The sequence below is a fragment of the Mycteria americana genome, chromosome 2, assembly GCF_035582795.1.
Source record: "Mycteria americana isolate JAX WOST 10 ecotype Jacksonville Zoo and Gardens chromosome 2, USCA_MyAme_1.0, whole genome shotgun sequence".
Taxonomy (NCBI): Eukaryota; Metazoa; Chordata; class Aves; order Ciconiiformes; family Ciconiidae; genus Mycteria; species Mycteria americana.
In genome coordinates, this window is record NC_134366.1 from 86864904 (window position 1) to 86889549 (window position 24646).

The window sequence follows — 24646 nt, forward strand, 5'->3', positions numbered from 1 at the left end:
ATAATTGTACCAAACACGATATTCTTTTACTCACCAAGAATTAATACTGAGTTTCTGAAGTCTCAACTTCTGTCTAGCAGTCACACAACTGTTTTATGTTGCTCCTCAAAGGCTCGTAATTTGCTGTAAGCAGCAATGCTTCCTTTGGTGCCTTACACTATGTGGCATCAATCCTGGCAATTTACATGCAGCTAACCCAAAAAACAGATTAATAACTTACTGTCTTTCAGAGGAACAGTGGATGGGGATAAGAGGCTGGGGATGGAAAGAACTGTGAATGGAAGTAATCAAGTGGACAATTACTTAGATTCCTGTATATCATATTTAAGCTTATTGCTAGCTTACAGTTTAAAGTTGGAGGTTGTTCTCATGGCTTGAGTCCCTACCTTTTTGCCACACAGTTTGATGTCTCTCTGCTCTTTTACTTTTACCATTCTCCACAAGTTTGTGAAGATGCCAGTCCTTAGGCATTTTTTGTCTTGTAGCAAGGGCTAAAATGCTCTGTAATATCACACTGTATATCAAGTTTATGTTTGGTCTAACTCTACTGAAGTCAGTGATATTACACAGGTATGATTTTTGGCTCCTTATCAGTGTCTAATCCTAAAAAAATTGTTCACCTACATCCTTCATTTTGATCATTCTGGGATGGAAAACTTTGTCCCAAATGGCTGAACTATCACAGTGGTACAATTGTTAATAATTGTTTTCAATGAATTTTAAAATGTCAGTCAACTGAATACTTCAGCTGTGGGTTATTCTTCCAGAACTTATTTTCTTCAGGTAACATAATTCATGACAGCTCACTATGGACAAATAATGTGAGCTTCTGACTTTCCAATGTTGTGTTCAAAACATCTCACTCCTTGCTCAGATGCATTTGCAGAGGAAAGGAATTGCAAACTTAGAAACATCGAATACAGGCCTTTACTTTGGAACGATACTTCAGTTTCTTATTCTGTGGAAGTAGCTTCTCCATTGTTATTAAGATAGCCTTTTCCAAAAAGTAACTAAATGGTGGTGGGAATAAATTCCATATTTATTCTTCCTTATTGTTTCCCTTATAAGTACAGTCTATGAGTTACAGAAAAGCTATTCAACTTCCAGGCCTGGAAATTCATTTAAATTCAGTCAGGAATAGAAAAAAAACATGTCATATCTTTTACACATGCTGCCTCCTTGTAGTATGCCTTGTCCTTGGCAAAAAAGTCATGATCTAAAAAAAAAAAAGAAAAAAAAAAATTACTAACGAGAAAAAGAACATCCAGGACACTGTTGCTTTTAGAAAGCAGAAATAGGATTCAAAGAGTTCAATGCTGATGCATAGTCTACTCTCAAGCATTTGTGATTATTTATTTCATTCTGAAAGTAGTGACTTTAATGGTGCTCTTTCAAATGATTATAACAAAATTCCTATTTCCTCACAACTTTAGCTTACCTGCATGACTTTTATTTGTTTCCCCTCAGTAATATTTGTGTCTTTTCTTAATTTATATGAGTGCCTTTAAATTACAATTCACTAAAGAAATGAATTTTTTTAATGCACTGTTGTTTCTGATGTTCAAAAACATGGAGAATAATCCTGCCAAATGAGAACAGATCATAGTGGTGATGGGTAAAAACAAATGCATTTACAAGGTCATTCCACCAATTCTTACACTGATTTAGGGTGAGGTTTATCAAAGCTTTTTAGGTATGTAGGAATACAAACAGATGCTTTAGAAAACCCCAAGTAGTTCCTAGCACCTTTTGAATTCAATATGAATTGTACATTTCTGTTTTGGAAAACTACCAGCTTTCTATTTGCATCCTTAGACCCCTAAAGTCCCATTAAATTTGGGAAATAACGGTCATTATTTTGTAGTCATGCACTCCTAACAATTCAAAACTACAACTGCAGCTCCAGTAGACATATTTGTCTAGCTTTATACTAGCTTTTCAGTGTAGTCTGAGTTTCAGGCTATTGTGCATACCTGTATTTGGAGTACTTTAAAACTAATACATATATACTACCCAAAAGCTGCATTACACATCTGAATTGCCATATAAACATGATTTTTAAAAACTTTTTGTATGTACTTAAAGAACTTCCCTGATAAAGGATGTTTTCCAGAACATGGTCTACTTGTTTCTGGGTTATGTTGAGATCTCATGGCAAATATGATCCAAAATATCTCTTGTTATACATATGTTCTTGTTATGTTTGTACTTCATTTCAGCTTATGTTTGTACTTCATTTCAGCAAGCACAGACTTTTGGCTATTTATGCTGGGGTCAGTTATCAAGAAATTAAGAGAAAAGTGCAGTCTCCTTGAATAGTGAAATTATTTTTATTATATTTATGCACACAATTTATTTCCCAAAGGAGCTAATAGAGAATGCTATTAAATAAGAATGAATCTTCTCCTGATATTCCTGGTTCTCATTATGAAACTATTTCATAATTTTCATCCAACAAATGACTGACAGGGTTATTAGCCAACCAATGAGAAATTAAGACAGGTACTGAGATACCAGGCTTTGTTTCATTTTCTCAATTATATCTAGGTTAACTTTAATATTACTGCACTTAGTTTATCAAGTTCTTATGGAACCTCTAGTCCCCTAAGGAACTGAATATAAGACACAGGCTTTCTACTGCTCAGTTTTCACCGAAGTGCAATCAATCAGAAGGTACTTTCTGAAAGAGAGGAGCAGTTTATCTTGACCTCTAAGTGACTAAAGAAATCCCTATGCACTATCAAAGGTTGTCACAAAACTGACATTGACAGAGTGTGGTGCCAGCTCCAAAATGCGCTACCCCTTCAACTGCATATATTTGCATCAATTTTACTATTTTGCATACATTGCAATATGCATGTATCGTGAAGTTTATGCTGAAAAATATGCTTTTCTACATACAGTACAAATTCCCAGCAAAAAGCCACATTCTGTACATCTGTATTCCTTGCACTTTAGCCTTTTTGTTTGATCTTGGTCCTCAAGGTAATAATGAAATGGTAATTTCAGGCCATGTATTGTTCAGCTTACCCAAATTAACACTTCGTGCTTTCTACTGCAAGAGTTCCTTCAAGCAGTGAAAGATCATGCTGCAGTGCTGTAAGCATTGCATAGATAAACATCCCATGCTGGAAGAATATACCAGCTAAAGGAGAGCAGAAAGACAAACAAAAACAAAGTATCAGAAATTAAGAGCAGAGAATCCTTTGGTGAAATGATATAGTTTATATTATACAGAGGACCTTACAGACCCTATGGGTATAAATTTTATAAATTTATGAGACGAATACAAAATGTCAGGAGAGAACACGGTAATAGACTTATGAGATTAGGAACATAAATGGGCTTTTGTGAAGGAACTAATCATTGGTGTTTTAATGCCCTGCTAGCCATGGTGGCTTTTGATAGGCACTTTTTTTATGAAAAAAGGATAGAAAAAAATGATCATTATTTCAAGTTTATTTTGTCCCTTTTTACTTTTCCAGCCTCTTTTCTTTCTCCCATCTCTTTTTAGCAACTTAACTCAGATATTCTACTTTACCGTCCCCTTCTGTTAGCTATTCTTATACAGACAAAGCACTGTTCAAAATTATGCTTTAATCTGGGAATGCTCATAGACACCTCAGTAGTTCTGATGCCTTCTTTTTCTCTCTCCTTTTCTTTCTCTTTCTGTCCTTCTCTTGAAAGGGAAACCTTCATATCAATCTGCAGTAGAATATATAGCTTACAGATCTTGTTGGGAAGGACTTTATTGTTTTAATTTCATTGATTTTATGAAGCTCTGGTACTTTTTAATAAAATTTTCCATTAAAACAGGAAGGAAAAAAACCCTCAAGACTTTTGCTGACAAGTAAAGAGCAGCCTTAAGAACAGCCTTGTCAGCTTTGGTATATATATTTGGTCATAGTAATGCAGTTTATGCCCAGTTATGATTTTCTGGGTTATATTTTACATTTTTCCTTTGGTGTTTTTTCTCTATTTCACCTATTCATTTTTTTCTTTTTCTTTTTCATACTTTAAAAAGAGCTTTAATAACAAAAGGAACATCTTAAAAATTTTGTGGCAGAGAAATGTAGTGACTGCTAGATATGGATTTTCTTAGAGGCTCTACTCTAAAAGGTATGAAATTTCTCCTAACTGAGAAAGACCTGCTCAATAGCTAGAGCAAGGACTAAACTTTATTTACATCTAGACTGAAAAATCATATCTGTCTGCTAAAAACGTCCCACAACTTTGTTCTTGTTTTTAATATACCACGGTGACCTTTCATGTTGTTGCCATGCTTAGAAGCTGACAACAGGAATGTCAATTGAGTTAGTCAATTCAGTGTTATATACTGTAGGTTTAGTGATACAAATTATGAGCACTACCACTGACAACCCACAAAGCAATATCTTCAGCAAAGTACCTCTTCTGCCTGACCACAAACATTTACTTGGCTTTACTACTAGAATTCAAACTTCTAAAATTCAGGAAGTGCATTACCACATATCAAATTTTAAAATAACCATCACCTTTTCACAGATTCCCTTTAGTGTTCAACTCCTGAAAGAAAGTGTTTAAATCTTTTTTCAATACTATAAAAAGTGCTGAGTCTTTATAACCAACTCTCACCAGCTAGCTCTGTGCTAGCTATCAATACATCATAGGAATGATGCTGTTCTGATAATGTATTACACTAATATATCATCAGTGTGACAATGCTCTATGATGGATGAGTAATACATCTTCCAGACAAAGATGTCAAATACAGACCTGCTTGGAAAAGGAACAGCTCCCCTCCCTGTGTATTATTCTAAGTTTATTATCTTAAAACTTTATAAAATGGTTTTAAAATTCCACTCAAGTTATTCATTTGGGCAGCCAACACATTCCCACATAGACAGGGAGGTTTGTCACAGCTCTGAGATCTGTTGAATCGACAGAGCTTTTCTTCACTTTCAGTGTGAGAGATGATGGAAAGTAACTCCCTTTTACATGCAACATATGGTGTTGCATAAGGCAATAAATGTCACCCTACAGAAGCTCATTACTAGATTAGAAAATGCACTCACTGTTTAGACAGTCTGTAATTTCTAATTCTAAGATAATTTGGCTTTTTTTCCTTCTTCTTCTTCTTCTTCTTCTCGTCTTCTTCTTGATGCAGTTTTCCATTTCCAACCAATTCTAGCAACTCAATTTTCTCTTCTTTATGATAAATAGAATTGAAACAGTGCTTTCATTTGAGAAACTAGACATTGAAGCAATTCTACCTTTGGCTTGTTTCTTCTGTTACATTTCATTGGGAGAGTTATGATTTAACTGAGACCATTTTTTCTTCCATTTCTTGTATAATGAAATTCCTGTACACTTAATTTCTGGACTACTATAACTGCATGTCTCTTGAAAGGTTTATCTTTTGCACTTTTTTAACTTTGATACAGAATGAGGGGTCTGTACAAAATGAAAATATACAAGTACACCAGGAAATATACTGCCATTAGATTTTAAGCAGAAAACCTGACTGATAACAAACCTTCCTTCTGCTAAAAAATGGTTTCATATAGACGTCAGAACAGTTGGTTTTGTCATAGGTTATAATATCAATAAAGCAACTCTTCTGAAAGGCCCAAACTTTCTCCTCTCATTGACCCATCAACATCAGTGAGAAAAACAGTGTAAATGATTTGTATCAGATATTAAATAAAACTATATATAAAAATATTCTGAAGGAAAGATGGATTTGTAATTGGATATAATTCTCCGTGAGTCTTCAGGACATTGGGATTCAATTGGTAGTTCTGCTATAGATTGCTTCCTTTGTAATCTTACTTAAATCACTTTTTAATAAGGGCCTCAGATAGTACAATGATGGCCATGACAGAAAAAGGCACAGAAATGCATGAATATATAAAAAAGAAGACAAAGAGGATGTTGAAATACTTTCTTTGAGACTCTAGCTAATATGGGATCAAGAGGCACAAAGTTAGGAGACTAATACTCTGTATAGTCAAATAAGAGGCAGTAGCCAACAGAGGACATATAAGAACACTTAAATTGCTTGCATTCTCTATCTTAAAAACATGGTATTAATTTCCTTCTCACTATCATAATTTCTTCTTAATTTTTCAGAAGTGCGGTCATTGTTGCTATCAATATGAGGTAGACATATAAAATTCAAAATATGTGAAGAAAATTTTATTATAATATATCTGAGAAAGAAAATAGTAATAGCTGTAGAAATTAGAAATATTTTTTAATGTTTTCTGTGTCCATGCAATGCACATTATTTGAATGTCAGGCTACCGTCTCTTTATATTCTTATAGTACAGGAATGAATCTTAATTATTTTGGTCTGCTTTCTATTGCAGCATATTAAAAATCAAAGGGAATTGTGTTATATAAAACATTTGGTTCAATAAATCATACTGAAAATAAAGGAATAAATAAAATTGAACTGGGAAAAATATTATTTTCCATCTTTTCATAATAAAGTTCAGTAAGCTACTTACTGTAGAAATATTTTTTTAAAAAGTCCTTATTTCAGATTATAAATATAGAAACTAAAATGATTAATTAGCTTTAGTCATACAATATAACTTTATTAATGCTTAGTCTCTCAGAAGAATAGAATTTTAGCAGGTTCTAAATGAAAAGTTACACCATATGAATAGGAAATAGTCCTTGCTAATTTTCTAAACTAAAAAAACATATCATCTATAATTCTATTCTCTTGCCTTATCCAATGGTATTATATATTAGACTTATTGAATTTGTATAATTGCAGAAAGCTTAAATTATTTAAGAATAACTATACTTCATTGAGTTTAGCATTATTATTAAATTTAGAATCTCTTTAGTAGAGATGAGATCAGATGTAAAAACTCCCCAAGGAAAGTGACAAACCATTTGAGAAATGCTTCTTAGAGATTGTCATGAATAAGAACAATTAATTTGCTCTTTTAAAATGAGCTCAGATCTTAAATCTTATCTTTTATGTTGTATCAAAGCTCCAAAAGTTCACATCACATTTCACATTTCATAAGATCTGGATATCTAGTGTTTCTAGCCTTATATGTTTCAAAAGCCATATAAGGCTTTGATTATGCTTTATTTATACATTGTTGATCTTGCAAGGTGATGAACGTCTCCAAGAAATAGCAAAACTCCTCTACTCTCATTAGAAGTTAAAGAAATTGGTGGTTTTTTCTCAGCAATTTCAGGGCCAGACTTATAATGTTAGAATTTAATTCTTTCACATTATTATATAAAAGATTTGGTATTCATATTTAGTTGAAATATACATTTTAAAAAATGGATTCTCATCTGAGTGATTTAGGCTTTCCTAGGCAGCCTATTTTGATTTGCAAAATTGTAAAATTAAAGATGGTTATGAAATTCCCTATATTTACCAGTGGCCTCTCCTACAAAACTCAATTATTCTGGAGTCCAGGCCCAAAGAAAAAAAAAAAATCAAAACCCAGCATATTTTTTTTAATGGTCTGAGTTTTCAAAAATTTACATTTTAGATTATAATAATTTCAAGAATGAGTGAAGACTGGGATACAGGTGAAGGAATTTGTTCTGAACCCATTTCAGAACTTCCTACTATGTCTTTCTCAGTTTGAAAGAAGTTCTGTATAATATATGAAGACCTCTTTTAAAATTATTCCATCTTGGGATTTCACCATTTCACATTAGCCTGCTCATTCTTCACTATATGTTTGCAATCTGTTAAGATAAATCAATGCTACTTGAAAACAACAATGTACAATCATTATCAATCCATAGGTCTAGAACTAAAGGGCAGAAAAGCCCCATTTATTCTATATCTAAGAAAAATTTTCAATGTTTAAGTCTTTTCTGCCTGATGGAATTCTAAAGAAGCTTGATAAATTAAATTTAGGATAATGTGGATTTGTTGTCATAAATACTTCTAAAAATAGAGAGAATATGCTGCCCTTAAAATCTAGGATAATATAATTTTAACCCTAGTTCTTCCACAAATAGATAACATTAAAACAACCTGAGATAAATCAAAGGACTGTGTACTTGTGAAGGCAGTAGATTGTTTTATCTTAAGGTTTAAAGACAGGCAATTCTCCCTCTCTTCTACCCATGAGAACCCTCCTTTTATTTTAATGGGAGTAAATCCCTATCATTTTGCCTTCTGAGTATTTAGATGTCCTTTTTTAGTAACTGTATGAGTGGAAGTTCCTTAGGCGGAATGACTTTAATCAGATGCAGTATAAATAAACCATTGCTATACCCTAATTTGAAGCAGGTGGCTTATAAAAAGAATATTCACTACAGGAAATAACATTAAATAGAATAATTATATATAACATGTAAATAAATAAACCTTTGTGTTAAGTATGACACAAGATTATAGATCTCCTATTAAAAAAAATTATAATTGTGGAAGATAAAAATACAGATCAAAACTATATGCAAAACCAGAAAAAAATAAATTTCAAAATCCCCAAGAGTATAGAATCATAAATAACAATTAGAGTCAATTTAAGGGCCATAGATGGGAATATACACAGGAAGGTTCATCTAGTAACTCAAATTATGAGGCAGTTTCATCTTTGCCCTGCCACCTGAGCAAGAGCTTATATGCCCATTTTTTCATCCTAATATCATGTAGATAACTACAAGGATTACAAGGTATGATTACAGGGTAACAGTTGGATGGTAAGCTGTGGGTGAAACTGTCATTAATCTACTGATTTCACTTCTGGAGAACTAAAACACTCAAACTACTTTCCTGGGCTGCCAATTATTGTAAATATAGACAAATAGCATATAAGGATTATATAACGTGAGGTAGACCACACTGTTACTTGTGGAGTTGTTTTATGACCTAGTTTCTGAATTAACTTCTGTATATGCACAGTGTATATTTCCAGAGGTCCTGGAAGAGTCAGACCACGGGGTAAACTAAAGAGGCTTCAGCAAGATGGTGCTGGCTACCTGCTTCTTTTATGTTAGCTAGACAGCCGGGAGCAACAAGTGCTTATTCTAGTGCCTTGCTGCAACCTGTTATTAAGAGAAGCTTCTCTGAGCATAAATTAGGTCCAAATCTTCAGGTCTAGAGTACAGCAAACTTTTTCCAATAGAAAGCATTCCATATACAGTTTTAGAAGTGATACAGAGAATGCAAAAATGCCTGGGAGTCTGCATGTGTATAACACCAGTTTCCATGCATAAAAACATGGCCTTTAATGACACAAGCCAAATGGTGCAGTGAAAGAGAAACAAATATCTTGCTACTTCTAAAAATATGGAATACTATTTTTCTTAATAGCACTGATATTTTTAAAGAAAATGTCTGAGAGTAGGATCACTGATAAAAACCTTATTAATTAATCACAAAATTTTTTGAATGTTATGTAGTTTGAATACACTTTGAAAGTTATGGTAGGCAGAAATCTTGTATACCTCACAAGATATTTAAGGCTACTGTCTCCACCTACATGCTTGCTTGTTATTTCTTTTCAGCACAGCTAAATGCAAAGACCTCCACCTTGAGTAAGATTTGTAGCATGTACTAAGCAAAGTCTACGTTATTTACTGGAAAAAGGCAAGGGAACTGTCCCGAAGGACAAAGAAATTGTCCTTTGAAGTATGTGAGATCTTAATGGATGAAGAACTCTACACTTTCCTGTCCCTCAGTGACAGGAAATGCAAAAAATATATGGTTACATATATAAAGAAATAGCAAGGAGTAGAAGAAGAATGCAAAGAGATGGGATTTTATCTCTGCTAATCTCACTGGTGAAACAGCATTTAGACAGTCTGAACAGTTTCACCATTTATAGTTTTCTAAAATTAAGTTGAGGAAAAAAAAAAAGAGGATTACAGAAAAAAAGAGCCATGTATTGTAAACAACTGATGGAGAAAAAGATCATTGGTAAGGAGTACTCCGGCACCTTGATTTGTTTATTTTATCAAAGAGAAGATTCAGTTTGATCATAGTACATAAATATCTTCATGAGAACAAAAATACAGTGTTATGAAGTTCTTCTATTACCAGAGAAAGGGATAATAAAAAATCACTTCTGGGAGCTGAAATCAAATGAACTCAACTGCAAAGAATATCTTTCTTTTCCTTTTGACTGATCAACCTTTTGAACAAATGTGTCATTTCATGACCTGTCAAGGTTAGGCATACAGAATTTAACCTTTTAAAGAGGTTTGCTGCCTTCTAGCTGAGAAGAAGAACGTTAAGAGAATTTGTGTTTGTAACTTGCATATTCCTAGCCTTTCAATTTGTATATGCTCACTTTTTTTTTGCAACTTGTCCAGCCTACCTGTCCTTTCGTTCCAGCTTTGCTCCACATCTCTCCCTCGTGGGGCCAATCAACAGGTGAGTTTTACCTTGTTCATGAGTTAGCATCCTGAATTACCTCCATTCCCTAGCTTGTCCACTCTTCTTTAAAGACCTGTTTCTTTGAGAGACCCATGATCCTGGAAAGAGCTATACCTTCCACACACTGAACACTGTTACACTGTAAAACCTAAAACAAACTTTGGCCCTGTAAATATTTCCATTCATGTGTTTATGCAATAATTTTGAAAGAAACAAAATTACTGAAGTACCAAAAAACTCCAAGTGCAATACTTTGCGTACTTACTTCGATGTGACAATTTCTTGTCACACAAGCAAGAACAACAAGCTTACCTATTTTAGTTTAAAAAAAAACAGGTTTTTTTTTTTCAAAAATGAGCTATCAACAGCATAAGGAACTATGAATTTGGCTTTTTTTGTGTATCTGTAAGGGTTTTTTTGGCATGCACAGCTATCATCAGTTTCTCTGGTTTGTATTACAGTTATGACATCCTCTATTGCATTACTTTTTGATAGGAATCAACAAGAATAATCCTGAGGTCCAAAAGCATATTTTATGTTAAAAAAATCAGCATTAGATTTCAAGCTGGATATGGTATTACAAGTCTAGACAAAGTAACAGTTAACCAAATAACCCTCTCATTTCCATAGGATCATGTCTACCTGAGGGGGGTGGAGGTTGCCTTAAACTCTTCTGCCCAGATTCCAAGCAGGTTAGAAAAAAAATTAGCCATAGCCTGGGGGCTGTATAGCTCCATCACTGAGACACTTTGCCTATGCAAATTTTCAGAGTTGGGCACACCACTACTAACACAACTGTCTGGCTTCCAGGCAGACAACTTGGAGTATGGGCACAGGATTTTGGGAGGAGAAGGAGAAGAGCAACTGACAAAACCTCTGCCAAAGTCAATGAACACTAGCATGAGGAAAAAAACCAAAACAAAACAAAAAGAAAAACCAAAAAACCTAAAAATTCAGTGTTACAAACTGATGTCCCTTGATGTTTTGATACAGGCCGCCACTATTAAGAAGGCAGGGAATGAGTAATAGAGTTATGATAATTAATCAGTCCTTTTCTCTTTCTCTCCTCAGCTTTTCCACATATGCCTCAAGGAAGACAAAACGTAATGCAGTTAAGACATCATAAAATAAAAATGAAAAGTCAATATAAGCAGTCTATTATGGAAGTGGACACAGAGTACCCAAAAGTCATCACAAAAGGGGGGGAAAGGCATTTAAAAAGCTTTGGTCTTCAAAAGTGAAGAGGTGGACTTCTGTGGATCTGCATTCTAAAAGTTATCACTACAAATGTTCATGGATGTACCAACTTACACACCATCTCTTACGCTTTATCACCAAAAGCTTCATTCCTCTCAAAGCAGCTTTAAAGAAGTGAGAAAATATTGCAGTTTACTATTGATGAGTCCTATCACAAAATTGTACCTACTGTGTGTCCTGGTTTCAGCTGAGATAGAGTTAATTTTCTTTATAGTGGCTGGTATGGGGCGATGTTTTGGATTTGTGCTGAAGACAGCATTGATAATACAGAGATGTTTTAGTTGTTGCTGTACTAGTCAAGGACTTTTCAGCTTCTTGTGCTCTGCCAGGTGCAGAAGAAGCTGGGAGGGGACACAGCCAGGACAGTTGATCCAGACTGACCAAAGGGCTATTCCATACTACATGACGTCATGCTCAGTATATAAAGCTGGGGAAGAAGAAGGAAGGGGGGACATTGGAGTGATGGCGTTTGTCTTCCCAAGTAACCATTATGCGTGATGGAGCCCTGCTTTCTTGGAGATGGCTGAACACCTGCCTGACCATGGGAAGTAGTGAATTAATTCCTTGCCTTGCTTTGCTTGCTTGCGCGGCTTTTGCTTTACCTATTAAACTGTTTTTATCTCAACCCTCAAGTTTTCTTACTTTTGCTCTTCCGATTCTCTCCCCCATCCCACCGAGGGGGAGTGAGCGAGCGGCTGCGTGGTGCTTAGTTGCCGGCTGGGGCTAAACCACGACAGTCCTTTTTGGCGCCCAACGTGGGGCTCGAAGGGTTTGAGATAATGACAGATTTGATTGGAATGTGCCAGATAGAATTTATAGCTGTTATTGCTGTTTAGCTATTAATCAGCAGGCTTCTCTGCTTGCCATAGGCTTGCTTGCCTTACTGTACCTTAGAGTCTAGGGCTCGTTAGTGGCTGCTTTTTGCTTTCACTGCTTGCCGTGCTGCTGTACTGCTGATGATCTTACTCTGCTGTGCCTGGGAACATTTTGATAACAGCAATGGCGATGCGCCTGGGCTGGCAGATGGCCAGGGCATCGCTGCTGTTTCTGTGCTGCTGTACTGGACAGGCTGGAACTCCACTGTGAACTCAAGTCGAAGGGACTGTGACCTGTGGATGAATCCACGTGGGAGCAGGACACCCCAAAGCGTCTGTGCCCATGGATAAGCCCATGCCAGAGCAGGTATATCTTGAAACGTCTGTGGCCATGGTTATGTCTGTGCCACAGCAGGTATAGCTCTGAAGGGATTGTGGTCCAAGGATAAGTCCACGCTGGATAAGGTGCACCTCGAAGCATCTGTGGCTGTGAATGAAGTCCATGCTGCAGCAGGTACACCTCGAAGCATCTGTGGCTGTGGATAAAGTCCATGCTGCAGCAGGTACACCTTGAAGCATCAGTGGCTGTGCATGAGGCCATGTTGGAGCAAGTTTACTTCTGAAGGTACTACATTCTGTTGATAAGTCCAAGCTGGAGCAGGGGCAAGGGGAGGACTTCATTGCAATGTTAAACCTGATGGTCTGGTCCAAAGAGACCAGGGGTGGAGATTGTAATGGAAATACCTTTAAATTGTTGTATCCCGGGATTTGAGTTGCGTGTTGTGGGAATTACTATAGCAGGAACCCCTTGTTGCTAGCCAGGCTAGGAGCAAGGGGAGGAGTTCATTGCAATGTTAAACCCTATATCCTGGTCCAAAAGGACCAGGGGTGGACATTGTAATAGATATACCTTTAAATTGTTGTAACCCATGATTTGAGTTGCATGTTATAGGAATTACTACAGCCGGAACCACCTGAACCAATGGAGGAGAAGCCTTACAAGAAGCAGTGCAAGAGCAGCAGTGACCTGACCTGAGCTGGTTTTGGTGCCCAATAACTCCAAGCAATACACCACCTCTCCTGTCCTGAGTAACAACCATAAGAGATGAAGCCCAAAGTCATGGACTGAATGAACTCGGTGGACATTTTGTGGACATTTGTGGACATTTTACAAATATTTTGTAGGGGTGGTCCATGGACTAGGGGAATGATATGTGTGTGTTGTATCGGAGGATGGGAAGGGTGACGGTGGGTAATGAGAATGTATTGGATAGTGTGAGACCTGAGCATGATGTAAATGGTATGGAATAAGGGGTGGAATACTGTCCTGGTTTCAGCTGAGATAGAGTTAATTTTCTTTATAGTGGCTGGTATGGGGCTATGTTTTGGATTTGTGCTGAAGACAGTGTTGATAATACAGAGATGTTTTAGTTGTTGCTGTACTAGTCAAGGACTTTTCAGCTTCTTGTGCTCTGCCAGGTGCACAAGAAGATTTCTGGTACAACACCAGGAACAAAGAGCCACCTGCTTGGTTGCAGCCTCCATCAGAATTCTATTTTCTCAGAGCGTAAGAGCGTTTTATAACATCACAAAACCTTATATATGGAGACTAGTAGACATAATCCTGGAAAACTCACACCAAACCCTCCATCACCCTCCACAAGTGGCAGCAGCATGCTTAAAATAAGAGCTCAGGTGTAAACAACAGTTCTTGACCCTCGGGTCTAAGCAGATGAGCAACATCAGCCTATTAATCACTCAAAATTGTTGTCATCTTCTACTCACACGCTTGCCATAAATCCCCACCGCATTCAGCTCGGCTGCGCTGCTGGAAACGCGAGTCTGGAGTAACTGTAGTCCCAAACCTGACCCGCTCCTCCGCTGCCAGCCTGCTCACTCGGCCCTTTTGCCCCACTTGCCCAAGATAATCTCATTTAAATAGACCGGTGCAGAGGGTTAACGTAGCTCTTGTTACCTTTAGGTAACTTTTGCTTTTGCTTTACCTATTAAACTGTTTTTATCTCAACCCTCAAGTTGTCTTACTTTTGCTCTTCTGATTCTCTCCCCCTTCCCACCGAGGGGGAGTGAGCGAGCGGCTGCGTGGTGCTTAGTTGCCGGCTGGGGCTAAACCACGACACTGTGTTATAGTTATTATCATCATATATCACTCTTTTTAGTTTACATTATATTGAATTACTCATTTTTTATCACTACAAAATAATTCTAAGACAAAACATCAAAACTTGCACAACTCATGATTATTTATATAATTTTATGGGGCTTTCTCATGGTCTTTCCTTTTTTTCAGATTATACTTGAAATAACAAAGAATATCCTGTGAATATACAAGAGTCTGTGGACAGATTGCATCTGCAGAACACCGGACAGAGGCTCAGTTTCTGAGCATAAGCATTCTATTAACTTTTGTTTCATGATATCAGGTTATATCACACAGATAAATCCAGTATAAACCCTTGTTAATATTATTGCATAAAATAAATAATAGACAGCCTTGACATCGTTCTCTGATAAGACTCGCTAATAATGTGCTATTAAAAAGTACACAGAAAGATTTGTGATATACTTTAAAGTCTTCACATCACTGCTTGCAAACTCCTTAATCTTCAAAATTATAGCCAAATTAAACAATTTGATTCAGTTTACAGAGTAACAGTATTTATGGCTATAATTTACATGAAGGAATTCTTTAGCAGATTCTTGTTTTCCCTCTCCTGCATGTCTATGTTTTCCTTTGAAAAACATGTATCTTATGAAAAGCAAATATAAATACTTACATTTATCATTACTTGCCTTTTAGGTTATACAATAAAGCTATGCAGGTTTTCTACTACATACAGTAATTCCCTAAGTTAGAAACAGAAACCTCCCACACCAAATCCTGAACAAATGCAGTAGTAAAATTGCTTGGTATAATGCTGCGATATGTCAGCTGTCAGGCAAAATGTACTTACTTGGAATTTCTTTACTGGACAAAAGGTCACAACTCAGACATACTTACACAGCAGATCTCTTAAGTCTGGCACACCAAACAGGAGACACTGAACTTACCCTTTACCTTGCGCCTCTTTTCCCTCGTAAGTCACCTCTAGACATGCCTCTGTTACCCAGCCACTGGTGTAGGCTTACCTCCCCAGGTGTGACCCTATGCACATTGCAGAACCAGGCATGTGCCACAGGACATCTGGGTAAAAGTAACAGAAGTTTGAGAAAACTCATGTCTCTTGTCCATCTCTTCTCTTCAGATGTACCCTCCCGTCCCACTCCTCTAACATGGGATCCATCCCACACACCAGCTCTCTGTTCCAGTCTAGCTACCAAGGAAAAACACGGCAAGGAGACATGCAAACAAACTGTCCCCTCCTGCCCCAAGAGACACTCAAATGATTGAAAATAGTGCCAGATAGAAGTACTAGATGGTAGAAAATGACCCACAACGTCAAACATTCACCAATTAATAGCATACCACCATAAAAAATTCGCTATCACCAACTGTACCATATTTCCAGCATTTTAGACTTACAATGAATACATTGGCGATAAGAAAGATTAATGCAGAGAAGGCAAAATTCACTGTACAACAGAATACAAGACATGACTCTAGATTGCATTCTTGCAGCTTCTTGTCTGGGGTCACAGAATTTCTCAGGTGCCCCAGCATGCTGTCATGACCTTTCTCCAGATAAACAGCCCAGAAAGAGAGCCACCACCAGCAGATGTTAAGAAGCCTGAATTCTTCTTGCACCATTATGCTAACCAGAACAGTTTATCTGAAACTAGTGCAAAAGGTAAGAAACCAGTCTCTCTTTGAGCTGAAAATATTTTGAAGTGCTGTATGAGGATACCTGTATTGGAGTGGACATAAGAATAAATATCAGTGTAAGTCACTGTGCAGACTTTGCCTTTTGCTTTCTCTCACTGTAGTGTTTAAACAAAGGTAGACAGAAAAGGATTGTCATTATCATGGGTTCTTCTCTTGTATTTGAGCAAAGATTGCAGAATTTGGAGGCAGGAAGGGAGGAGATAAGAAGGAAGGGAGGAGGGCAAGGAGGGAAGTGACAGCATTTATTTATGACTGCAAAATAACTCAAAACTGATATTCTGACTTAAATATCAGTATCCCAAGTTCAGCATTTTTGCTCTACATACTTATACCATTATCATGCTCATAGTTTGGAGGACAAAAGCTGCTATTATTCATTCAGTAGGTAAAAATGAGAAAATTTTATTGGAGAAAGCTTTTTCTTGTTTTTCCATAAGAAAAAGCAGAGAAATTGATAATTTTTTTAAGGCTTGTCTCTTCTGTACCACAATACAGCAGAAGTAATTTTGCGCTCTCTCAAAAAAAGAGTCTCTATACGTTTAATGGATTTCTGGTTGATCTGATTTTGGGCAAAAGGTTACCAAGTGCTTCTGGCTGGCAAGCTAAACTCTTGTTTTCACTTCACTAGAATCTTGTTCAGAGGACATGGTTCAATTGAACTGAACTAAAGGGTTATGATCATGCATAATACGGGCACAGTTCTTGATAGTTACACAGAGGTGATCTGAAACTGTTTCTTCTGCAACTTTGACCTTAATATTGTGCAATAGCATTCTGAATTTCGATAAATCTCAAAAATTCATTATCGTTCATACAAGACCTTCACATGGGCTTTGCTTTGAATCATTCAATGTCTTTTAATATTAGCTCGTGTTTTTAATTAAGATATGCACAATATACGAAATTTCACTAAGTGTCTTTCAAGAAGCTTTGATGATAATGCAAAATGATGCAAAGGAAAGTCTTTGCTTTTAATAACTCCAAAATTATATTATTCTGGGGTATATTTCTGAGGGCTTGATTCATTTTGTGGGGGAGGGGAAGAAAAGGGTATTTCAGTATTGTTAATTAAGATGAAGATTCTCATTAACTGAAGCAAATGTTAAATGGCCCAAGGGAGTGTATAAATAATAGGCTCACTAATAAACTGTGGTATATCGAAGCTGAGGAAAATAACTTTAACAATGCTTTTGCAGATTTACTAATTACAATAGCTTCCAACAGTGCCAGATCAACCTGCAAAGAACTTAAACTACCATTTGTTCTGTTTCCAGAAGTGCTTCAGAATAATTAAACTGTTTTGAATCAAAGTTGCTCAACCTGCTTATTAAAATAAAAATAGGCAAAACAGCGGTAATAATATTGTGGACTCCTGGTGGCCATATATTTCATAATTGAAATAGCTCTTTCCTAAAAGGGCAGTACTTCTGGAAATGAAATACATTAATATACTTACATTTTATTCTAATTAACTGTAGTGGTTAGTAAGTGCTTTATTGTTACAGGAAGATGATTTTTCCATTATGAAAGCTATCACGTGGTAAACAGTGGTACTCATCAGTGGTTCTAGTCTTTTCAGAACGACAGCTGTATAAAAAGTCAGTGTTATGCATGGATCTCCTACACACAAGAAACTAAAGGATGGTATGTGTTTCAAAGCTTTTTTTTTTTAATCTAAAAATGTATCACTATTGTCGTGGGTTAAACCCAGTAGGCAGCTGAGCCCCATCCAGCCGCTTGCTCACTCCCCCCCAATGGTAAGGGGGAAAGAATTGGAAGAGTAAAAGTGAGAAAACTCATGGGTTGAGATAAAGACAGTTTAATAGGGCAAGAAAATGCTGTGCATGCAAGCGAAGCAAAACAAGGAATTCATTCACTACTTCCCATTGGCAGGCAGATGTTTAGCCATGTCCAGGGAAACAGGGCTTCATCACTTCTAATGGTCACTTGGGAAGACAGATGTCATAACTCTGAATGTCTCCCCTTCCTACTTCTTTCCCTCAGCTTTTATTGCTGAGCATGACGTCATATGGTATGGAGTATCCCTTTGGTCAGTTGGGGTCAGCTGTCTCAGCTGTGTCCACTCCTGACTTCTTGTGCCAGCCTACTCACTGGCAGGACAGCATGAGAAGCAGAAAAGGCCTTGACTCTGTGTAAGCACTGCTCAGCAATAACTAAAACATCCCTGTGTTATCAACACTGTTTTGGTCAGAAATCCAAAACAGCATCATACGAGCTGCTATGAAGAAAATTAACTGTATGCCAGCCAAAACCAGTACAACTATAAACAATAATTTACTATGGAAAGGTTGACTAAGTTCCAACAGGCTCAAGAACACAGAAAGTGGTAGAATCACAATATAATTTTGCTTGAAAGGAATCTATGGAGATTATCTGATTTAATCCTTTGCTCAAAGTGGAGTCTTCAACGTTAGATCAGGTTGCTCTGAGCTTTATCCAGGTGAGTTTTGAAAACCTCCACAGACAAGAGTTTTCACACTCTCTTTTACCAGCTTGATTCAGTGTTTACCACTCTCATCATGAACACTTTTTCAGCATATGCAGAAGGATTTTCCCTGTTCACAACTTATGACTACTGCCTTTTGTCTATTGGCTTTGACTCTGTCTGAGAAGAGTCTTTTCTATAACTCACCATTATGGAGTTAAAACCAGCAATTAGATTCCCCATACCCTTCTCATCTCCACGCTAAAAAAAGCCATATCTCTCAGTCTCTCCTCATGTATCATTTCCCAGCCCCCTGACCACCTTAGTGCTACTCTTTGACTCTCCAGTTTGTCAGTCTCCCCCTGGTACTAGCAGAGCACCAGAGGTCCACTTGCATTTCTTTCCTTCCTTCTGCCTTCCTGTCTTCCTTCCTGCCTTGTAACTATGCATTAATTGTTTCTTTATGTGTTGTGGAAAGAAAAAGAAGAAGCTTCTCTTCTCCGTAAGAGGCTTACTTTCGGAGCAATGGAATAATAAAGGGAGAGAAATTCCTTCTTTGCTTACTTTCCTTATGCTATTTTGAAACACAATCATCCATAAAACGGACAGCTATCCTGTCTTTTTCAGCCTCCCATTATTAAATTAATATTCCAGTTGTGTCTATCCATGTGTGTTCCCAAAAACTTTAAAAACATCTGTTGCCTGCAAGTTTTGGGACATCTACTTACAAGACAAGCAAGGGAGAACTAAAAGAGTAGAGACTTGTTTATTCTTTCTTTTGTCATATGAATAGAGCCACCTTGGACACTGTCTTCTACAAACAAGAGATTTTCAATATTTTTTGTCTTTAATTCTTCTCACACTTTTCCTCTATTCAGTAAGAACTATCTGAAAAATCTCATTAATCTACTGTTCCTTTGGTGGCTCAGTTTGTGTCTTACATTTTCAGCATCAACAAGCCATGAGCAATCATCAGCAGACAATCTATTGAAATAATTACCTTCCCAGAACTGACTTTGGTTCTCAACCATAGAAGTGTTCCTTTAATTAGTTGTGACATCCTCCTGACAGATCACTCCATTCCCTTGTACCTGATACAATCTGGAAGGTTCAAATACAAAAAGTTGTGCAAACAAAGACCTTGAAAGACATGTATTCATGAAAACTTTTAGTTTAGTGGTACATTGAATATAATCTCTAAACCTTTGGCAGGGGAGAACTTAAACTTCAGAATGATGATGAAACCTAAGGTGAAATTTTGATGAAACATCTGAAGTAGAATTTTCAAAAGCACATGAGATTGGTCTGCTATCACGTCCATTACATGAACAGATTCTTTTCAACACAAAATTAATAGGGAAAAGAGCTAGGGACATTGTTGATAGCTTTTAGATAACAACATTTTTTGTTTAATGTTTAACACTGTGCAGATACTCTGATCGGTTATCTACAGCTTTGTTGGTGTTAAAAAAACCCCTTACAATAGTTTAAAAACTACAGAAGGGAGATCAGAATTAGCTTGTAAACTTTACGTTAAAGTGAGGTTTCTTCACTACTGGGATATTTCTTTAACTTAGAATCATAGAATAATAGAATCATTACGGTTGGAAAAGACCTCTAAGATCATCTAGTCCAACTGTCAACCCAACACCTCCATGCCTACTAAACCATGTCCTGAAGTGCCACATCTACATGTTTTTTTAACTCCTCCAGGGATGGTGACTCCACCACCTCTCTGGGCAGCCTGTTCCAATGTTTGACCACCCTTTCAGTAAAAAAATTTTTCCTAATATCCAATCTAAACCTCTCCTGACGCAACTTGAGGCCATTTCCTCTCATCCTATCACTAGTTACTTGGGAGAAGAGACCGACACCCACCTTGCTACAACCTCCTTTCAGGTAGTTGTAGAGAGCCATAAGGTCTTCCCTCAACCTCCTTTTCTCCAGACTAAACAATCCCAGTTCCCTTAGCTGCTCCTCATCAGACTTGTTCTCTAGACCCTTCACCAGCTTCGTTGCCCTTCTCTGGACACGCTCCAGCACCTCAATGTCTCTCTTGTAGTGAGGGGCCCAAAACTGAACACAGAATTCAAGGTGTGGCCTCACCAGTGCCTAGTACAGGGGCACAATCACTTCCCTAGTCCTGCTGGCCACACTATTTCTGATACAAGCCAGGGTGCTGTTGGCCTCCTTGGCCACCTGGGCACACTGCTGGCTCATGTTCTGCCGGCTGTCAACCAACACCCCCAGGTCCTTTTCTACCGGGCAGCTTTCCAGTCATTCTTCCCCAAGCCTGTAGCATTGCATGGGGTTGCTGTGATCCAGGTGCAGGACCCAGCACTTAGCCTTGTTGAACCTCGTACAATTGGCCTTGGCCCATCGATCCAGCCTGTCCAGGTCCCTCTGTAGAGCCTTCCTACCCTCAAGCAGATCAACACTCCCGCCCAACTTGGTGTCATCTGCAAACTTACTGAGGGTGCACTCGATCCCTTCGTCCAGATCATTGATAAAGATATTAAACAGAACTGGCCCCAACACAGAGCCCTGGGGAACACTGCTTGTGACCGGCTGCCAACTGGATTTAACTCCGTTCACCACAACTCTCTGGGCTTGGCCATCCAGCCAGTTTTTTACCCAGCAAAGAGTACACCCACTTAAGCCATGAGCCGCCAGCTTCTCTAGGAGAATGCTGTGGGAGACAGTGTCAAAGGCTTTACTAGAGTCCAGGTAGATAACACCTACAGCCTTTCAAATTCCATTAGGAATTCTATGTATATTGGAAAATTGGAAACAACACCACAAAGAATGGAAAGTGACTGGGTTTGGGTTTTTTTAGGAAAAAAATAAGGCCACTGACCTTTAGGGCTTTAGACCACCGACTGACACCCTACCCCCCTCTATACTCCCCACACCCCCATCAAAAACCTTTAGGTTAACCGTGAAAATTTGGTAGAAGGAGAATATTTCTCCTTATGAACTTATAAATTATGAGCTTTATAAATGATAACCACATCTCAAGTCCACATTTCAAATAATTTTTATCTGGGAGAGGAGACTTCTTTCTATGCCATTAAGTCCCCAGTATTGCTATACTGAAATTATTTTAGAAAAGGGGGTTTTTTGTTTGTTTTTGCTTTTTTCTTAACAATATATTTTTTCAAAATATCTGTTATTCTGATCAGATAAAGCTGAGCCAGGTATATTCACACACAGGTTTCTAAAGAGCCTACACATCTCAGATATCAGGCTTTTAAAAGGCTTATTCATCTTTCACTGTCAGAACTGGTCTCTTTTACACTTCTTTGTCACCAAATCTATTCTGACTCCCCCACTATAGGAAACCATTGAATAATCATAATTGAAGTGCACAGTTGAACACAACCATAAACCTCATTACACACACCTTTGGATACCCTTAAACAGGCACTCAGTCACGCACTATTTTAAGAAATAAAAAATAACAAATATTAATTTGATACCAAGACCTTCATTAAAGGGCATATCTTTCTTCAGCAAAGCAATCAGATTTATCTGCATTTAAATGCATGGCTATATCTCACTGAGATCAGCAAGGAGAAACACACACATAAGGAAAGCACATGGTTAAATACCTTCTTTAAATGGATCTCTGTATTGGATGATCTCTCAAGGATCTATAATAACAGAGCTCTCATTTCATTTTTAGAAATAAAAAAGTCACTTCAGACAATTATTTTGTTTCTACGGCTTCAGTTGTCATTTGTTGCTGCTTTTTTTGTTTGTTTTGCCTTTTTTTTTCCTTTGGTGGAGGGGGTATAGAAACAGGAGGAGCACGTAAAGCCCAGCAGTGGATACCCGCATACTGACTCATGCTGAATCATACCATTTAGCCAGTGAGCATAGCAGGATTCAAATTTGCAGCACCTCGTCAACATCAGGGAAAAAAAAAAAAACAAAACTATAGCTAGTTTAATTGCATCTGCGCTGACTTCATAGCTACATCTAAATGGACTGACTGTGGTTGAATCAATAGCCGTCTGATCTTTTTCACTGAACTAGGTCTTTTTCACTCTCTTAATTGGGAGAAAATACTGATCTACAAACCTCTAGCCTTGCCTGTCCAGTCAATGTGTTTTTCAGCATGGGATCTGAATCAGACAGACTCAGATCTGTTCCAGCCCTCTTCCTTAGCTCCAAAACCAATTACATCACCAGTCACTGGCATCCTGGATAAACAAGATTCACTTAGTAACCATTGTGACAAGACAGGTTAATTGTAAAATATTGTGTGTTGCTGACTCTTGAAGCAGCAAAGAAAGCAATTAATGTAAACTAAGTTGAAGAAGCACCTGCTGTGTGTGTTTTGAGAGTGGTCTTTTCCAGGCAATTAATTCAATTGCCCAAAATGTAAATATCTGAGGAGGTAAGCATAGCAGCATATAAAAACATTTACAGTTCAAACTGCTTCTTTTTCTGTCAAATGTTGAAACACACTAAGGCAGATTCCCCACCTGGTGTAAACTGTATATACTTCACTGATTTCAACTGATAGTTTTCCCCATTCAGTATATGGCTAATTCACTTTTCCACACATAGGATGTAAGTAGGAATAAAGAAACAGAAATGCAAGCTAAGAAATTTACCAAACCTACAGCTTCCCTACCTTTTTGTAACACTATATGGATATAAAGTGTTAGGGAGCCAGGTGCGTGCAGGACCTTGTGCGTCCCCTTTCTTCCTCTTCAGAACTGCTGCATCCTGTGAAAGTGGAAGACCAGGGACCTTGGTAGGTTACTTACTCCACCCTCCTGTCAAGACAAGAGCTGTGGTAACTAAAAAATTCCAAGCAGGTTTTTATCTAACAGGATAAAAACCGGCAGTGATGGAGCCTCCACAGCTCCCAAAGAAATCTGCGGAAGCAACTACTGCATCAATAAAACAGAACACAAGCACTGTAAGTGGAACTTTTACTATGAATTTAATGTGAGCAGAATACACTGAGAAGACGACTATGGAGCAAATCAATCCATAATTTAATCACACTGAATGCAGTGGAAAAACTCAGGGGATTAGGTCTCTATCTGGCAGGTGTAACTTTCATTAAAAAAAAAAAAGGTAAGATGATGTTATCGCTGGCTTTCTTTAAAGCAACGTTTCATTTTCAAAATAACTATTTATATTATTTCTCCAATAATTGAGTCTACATAGGTGACTTGAAGCATCACTACATGCCAGTCCACAAGGACACCCGCATGGCTTGCAGAGCCCACTCCCCGCCCCTGGGGGTTCGGCTGCCGGGGCTCAGGGCCAGGGCGGCCCCAGCCCCCAGTCTCAGCAGCTGCTCCTGGCCGAGGCTCTGCCACAGGGCCCAGCCTGAGCAGTGGCTGCTGCCATGTTGCGGCCTGCCTGGGCCTGCGCCTCCTACACGCTGATGCACCCGTCCTCGGTGCAGTCCCCAGGGAGGTGCCCGATGCCTGGGGCTGGGGCTGCCCCGGTGCCCCCCCGGCTGCCCTGCTCCTGGCTGGGGGCGGGATGGGCCCTGGCTGCCAGGCCCTGCCCTGACCCACCCAGCGGAGCCCCCGGCACTGCCGGAGCCCAGCCCCAGGGAGCCACCGGCCCCCACGGTGCCCTGACTCATTACTGTCAATATACCAGAGAGATGTATTTTCAGATTGCAGTTTTGCCCATTGAGTTGCATGTACTACAATGCCAGTATTTGCCTTGTAATTAAAATGACACAAATACAGACTCAGGTGTTGGAAACAAAAAGCAAAGTCCCAGGGGAACAAAAGAAAGCAAGTTTAAATAAGCTTTAATACTAGCTCTTGGGCAAACAGCATTTCAATTTGTTTTCCTTCTCAGCTCTCTGAACTGCTGTGAGAACCTATCCTATACCAAGCGTACAAGAGGGAGTCAGAGAGTCTTTTTAACCTCAGATTCAAGTGGAAAAATCT